Genomic DNA, 6,000 nt, shown 5'->3' with positions numbered 1-6,000 from the left:
GGAGAAATTTCTTCAAAGTGAAGGGTTAGCAATATCCTCATCCCCACACCCGTCCTTTTCGCTATCCATATTGAAGTGGTTTACACAACCCGACGACCAGCTCGCCCAAACACACCCAGTCGCCAAAACACACCCAAAGAAAACCGATTCCAGCGATGTGCAGCTGGGGCTAGAATTCCGTTCTACGCGTCATAGCAAGCGTTAATATGGCAACAAATCAAGCCAGTATTTTATGCTCACGGTAAATTAAACCTACCGTGGCGATATCATGATCCTGGTAAAACTTTCGGGTTCCGGGCCGCGGACAAAGTGAGGCTAAATGTGTAAGCGTTCGAGGAGTGCGGAATGGATGCATCATCGGGTACGTTTGTGTATTCTGGGGTACATATCTGCAGTGCCTGTGCCAACGACAGCTTCAGCACTAGTGAAACATGTACATTTTAAGTCAAGCAGTGACATGAGGCCTCCTCCTGCATGGACTGTGTACACGCCCTACAGTTGCCTGACATGGAAGCAGTGCAGACGTCCACACAGCTGTGGTATACATGTTGCACGAGACACTCGCTGGTCCTCTCACGGAGCTGTGCTCCAGTCATCAGGGGTGTCAGTAAACAAGAATAAAGTTATAATGAAATAGTAATAGGTTTATTAATAATATCTATAAATTGTACTGGGCCTAATAGATGACAATAAAAGATCAGATAAACCCAATCTGCGCTGACTGAGATAATTGATTAATTACATCAGAGGAAATACACAAGTGGCTGAGCTAAGCAACTGTATTACAGTAATAAATTGAGAGGAGCTAAAACAACCCTTTGCCAAGGCAGTCAATTCAGTCGGCGGCGGCCAATTAACACCTGAGTCAAATAACTCAATACTCGGTGTCGTGCCTGGTTAGCGAAAATCCAATTTTCCCTAGTATCAGTAAAGCGAAAACCCAAGTTGAGGTATTTGTCCTACGAAAGCGAGAAATGAGTAATTGCTATAAAAACACCGGATTACCGTAGTTTAGATTAGCGCCGTGCTGTTCAAACAGAGGAGAGGAGAGGTCAGGAGGTTTACTAGAGAGTCGTTTCGTAAAAAATAACACAGTTGGATGTTTAAACACAGGAGAAGAGATGATCAGTTTCTTAATTGAACAACCAATTAGCAGAATTGTTACTTCAATCCAAGAACTTTACAGTTAGACATTGAAATCGCTGCCCACAATGCTGTACGGAGTGCCTTTCCCAACACTTTGATCAGGGGCTGTTGCCTCTGCTTCCCTTGGACAAGGCCGACGACGTCTGGCTCCAAGCCATCGCTGACAGTCCCGCGGGTTCCAAGGTCGCAGCCTTCATGGACTACGTCACGACAACGTGGGTGGAAGGACGCCAATTCGGACCTGAGATCTGGAACCATTTTGGTAACCAAGGGCATCGCACTAACAATAACGTCGAGGGGTGGAATCACAAACTCAACAAACTTGCCAGGAAGAGCCATCCGAACATTTTTGAAGTTGTTACGCTATTTCAAAGAGAACAATCCAACGTAGAAGTCGCCATTCAACGAATTGGAGCCCACTGGTCAGCACCACCCAGAAAGAGAAGATACCGGCTGATTGACAACCGTCTTCAGGCTCTGTAAGACAATCTCGTCAACAACGTCATCGGCGAAGTTGAGTACACAGATCACGTTGGTGACCTGATCCACTTGGAGTGAATGACTTGAACACAACGTGTATGCCAGTGCAACCGCAAATTTATTATAGAATGTATTTATGTATTTACTATTATATATTAAGATATGAGTTATTGTTGTTTTTGTAGAAATTATAATGTACATCTATGAAATATTAAAAGTATTAGAGTTATTAAATTTGTTAAATGTAAAGTACTTTTGTGCAACTATACTATACTTCAGCATCTAATAAATTACTAGTGTGATTACGGTATACGCATTTCTATGTTTTTCTTGTAATTTGAGAGTCCCGGTATAGCAATATCCCGTGTATACTGTAGCGTGACCAGTCTTACTGTAGCTTCACGAAAGCGAAGAGATTTTAGTGAGTGAGTGAGTGAGTATGGTTTACGCCGCTTTTAGCAATATTCCAGCAATATCACGGCGGGGGACACCAGAAATGGGCTTCACACAATGTACCCATGTCGGGAATCGAACCCGGGTCTTCGGCGTGACGAGCGAATGCTTTAACCACTAGGCTACCCGACCGTCCCTGAAGAGATTTTAGAGTTGATTATGGCTAGATTTCGCTCTTCCGGGCCAGAACCCAATACTCCAATGTGAGTGAGTGAGTGAGTTTGATTTTACGCCGCTTTTAGCAATATTCCAGCAATATCACGGCGGGGACACCAGAAATGGGCTTCATACATTGTACCCATGTCGGGAATCGAACCCGGGTCTTCAGCGTGACGAGCAAACGCTTTAACCACCAGGCTACCCGACCGCCCCAATACTCTAATGAATGAATAACCTCGGCCGGGTTAACTAACGGGAAACAAACACAAAGGGACTATCCCTGAAATAAGTCACTTTGCCTGTAAAATCGACGAGAACGTCTGAATATCAAGCTAGTCTAATAGACTAAAGATTCAGTCACTTTGATAAATGTTGTTTTAAGTTTCTTTTCTCGGTTTATAAGTAAGATAAAACACTTCCCCTCGGGTTGTTGTGATATTTAAAACCCCTTCCCTCGGAATATCATAACAACCCTCGGACGTGTTTTATCCTATACTTATTTGGAATGTAGTTGGGGAAGATAGTTCAAGATTCCTTCAGATACATACTAGAATGGTCGTCATGAAAGAAAAAAGAATAAAACAGTCCTCGATCTTTTAACTCGATCTGTATACTCAACAACAAAAGTTCCTGTGACACCAATATTTTAGTGTAATTTTCAAACAAGTAAAGTTTGGTTTTCAATATTGTAGTACATGTATGGAATCAAGTCACAAAAACGCAACTGCTACAGAAAAGCATGCATTCCATGCAAAAGTTGACTTTTATGCAAGCCCCATGCATTTCACTACCCAAGAATGGGTATAAAAGCAAGTGCGTTAACGGGATTCCATATGCATTGTTTAGCATCGTGCTGACAACACTCAGAAAAACAACAAAATTACGTAATTATTCAACATTACGAAATGCCAAGCCTGTCCGAAAATGAGCGTCTTCGAGCCATTGGTATGCTTGAAGCAGGATCGAGTCAACGTGATGTTGCAAGACAATTTAACGTCCACAGAAACACCATTTGGTGTTTCTGGCAACGTTTGCAACAGACGAATGCAGTCAGAGACCATCCTCGGAGTGACAGGCCACGCGTAACCAATAATCGACAAGACAACTAGATTCGAACAACACACCTACGAAATCGATTCCAGCCAGCAAAAGTGACTGCAAGAAGCATCCCTGGCCTTCGATGAATATCTTCACAAACCGTACGTCGTCGCCTCAGATGTGCAGGGATTGTCACCAGAAGACCCGCCAGATGTCCCATTTTGACATGAAACCACCGTCAAGCACGTCTACAGTGGTGCAGACAGCGTCTACGCTGGACGGCCAAGCAGTGGGGACAAGTTCTATTCACTTACGAGTCTCTTTTTCACCTCAGCCACAGCGATGGACGGATTCGAGTGTACCGACGTCGAGAGGAACGTTACGTCAATCATTATGTCATGGAAGTAGATCGGTTCGGGGGCGGCAGCGTTATGGTATGGGGTGGGTTTGATATTGGTAGAGGGAAATCTTAATGGGAAGCGCTACCGCGACGAGATCATCGGCCTTGTTGTTCTACCGTTTTTGCGTTATCATGACCCAGGCATTACCTTTCAACATGACGCCCGGCCTCATATTGCTCGACTTGTTCAGGATTCTCTTCAACAAAACAACGTGAATGTCATCCCCTGGCCAGCTCGCTCCCCTGATCTCTCACCAATCGAGCACATGTGGGATGAGATGGTTCGGAGCCTTCGACATCAACCATGTGTTCCACAGACACTCCAGGAACTTCGAAACATGCTCTAGCAGATATGGACAGATATCCCACAGGACTTTTTACGACTCCTGGTCCATTCCATGAGACGAAGATGTGTTGCTTGCATCGCAACCAGAGGTGGACACACACGCTATTGATTTGTAAATTGACATTTTGGCATGTTCATGTTGTTGTTGTTTTTATGAAATCACGCATTTTCTGAAGTCAGTATGGCAAATTAAACCATTTGAACACTTACAGGAGTCTTTTATCTGTTGCAAACCGAAATTGTTTCAGATTTGGTAAAAAAACATAACTTTGCATTAAATCTTATTCAATGTCACGGGAACTTTTGTTGTTCAGTAAAGTTACTCAATGGATACGTAGAATGTCGTCATCGAGGCAAATAGGAGAACATTCCTCTAAAGATAAGGCTTAAGAAAAATTATTAGTTTAACTCTCGTAATCCCTGATTCAACCAATACCATTTGGAATGTAGTCGGAGTAGATTCCTTCAGATACATACTAGAATGATCGTCATCAAATGGATTGTCACCCTTTCGTGAAAAGTGTGAAATTTCTTAGGAATGGCATTGAAGTTATTGGAATGTAGTCGGGGTAGATACCTTCAGACGCATACTAGAATGATCGTCATCAAATGTAATGTCACCCTATCGTGAAAGAATCAAACAGTCCTATATAACTATTCAATGAATACGTAGAATGTCGTCATCGAGACAAAGAGGAGAATGTACTCATTCACCATTTGATCATCACAGCCGACTGCGAGGAAATATATATATTTTGTTTTTGCTTACAAAATACAGACGTTCCTTTCATTTTTGGATGGAAAATAATCTGATTCAAACAATACCATCAATCATTTTCACATGAATAAGTGAATATAAAATACTTTATTCACGCCGTGATATATTTCGTTGTAAAAAGTCAGTCTCATTCTTATTTTCAGTCTTAATTTCCAACTCTGAAAAATCTCCTTCTCTCATATCGTACCCTAAGGACCATACACGTCCTCCTAAAATTATATCTAGTTCGCATGACATATTATTCATCGAACATATGATAAATGAATGTATGAATGTTATAAAAGCTAGGTTGAAATGAAACATCTCAATTTCACATTACGGATACATGAGCAGTTTCAGAATATGTCTTCATATTCTTCATGAATAAAGAAACTTGTTCGTCTTTGGAAATCGCTTGAAGGCACACATTGTACAGATCACCAAGCGGTTGGCTCATCAAGTATTCAATCGCCGAGGTAAAAACGTGCGACAGTGTCTGTGGTACATGGAAATATATACGATGTTTGAAAGTTAACAGTCATTCCAGTTTGGTTCTTGGAGTGGAAGTAATATTCACCGTCTCCCGTTGAGGTTCATGTTTACTTCCTGTTTTTGTAACTGAACGAAAATACATCATGTCATCTCCCGCAGAAATGTGCGGCCAAGATTTATTGGTGAGATCTGAGGTTAATCATCAAGTTGCTAATGAACTAAAAGAGGCATACATATCAGACCCTTTACATGGAGGACGCTGTAGTCGGAACTCTTTTACTGTTTACTGATGTTTACCGAGCTGCCTTGACACCATTGCCTCGCCCAGGTCCGATGTTCTGGATGGGGTGGAATTGGTCTTGCACAGAGGGTCGGCCCTGTGGTCTACCAGAACATCGGTCCAGGGAGCAGCAGCGACAGCAGCTCAGTACATTGATCAAGTCTCGAGACCACACGCCAAACCTCATTTGGTACGTCGCCGCAACCACGAGTTTCAGCATGATAACGCCCTTGCCTATACACTGCGAGAGCAACAAGAGACTTCCTCCAGTCCCGATTTAAATCCCATTGAGCACATATGGGACGAGATTCAGAGACGGCAGTCATCAATGCACATGGCGGACACACGAAATACTGACTTGTGATAGCATTTTCTCAGAGACTAGTGTTGTATTTCACTTTAAGAACACGTGACACTTTAATTTCAACCTTGATGATCGATTTTGCCAA

The sequence above is a fragment of the Haliotis rufescens genome, unplaced genomic scaffold (genome assembly GCF_023055435.1).
Source record: "Haliotis rufescens isolate VD_foot unplaced genomic scaffold, xgHalRufe1.0.p SCAF_14, whole genome shotgun sequence".
NCBI lineage: Eukaryota > Metazoa > Mollusca > Gastropoda > Lepetellida > Haliotidae > Haliotis > Haliotis rufescens.
This window is presented reverse-complemented; position numbering follows the sequence as displayed.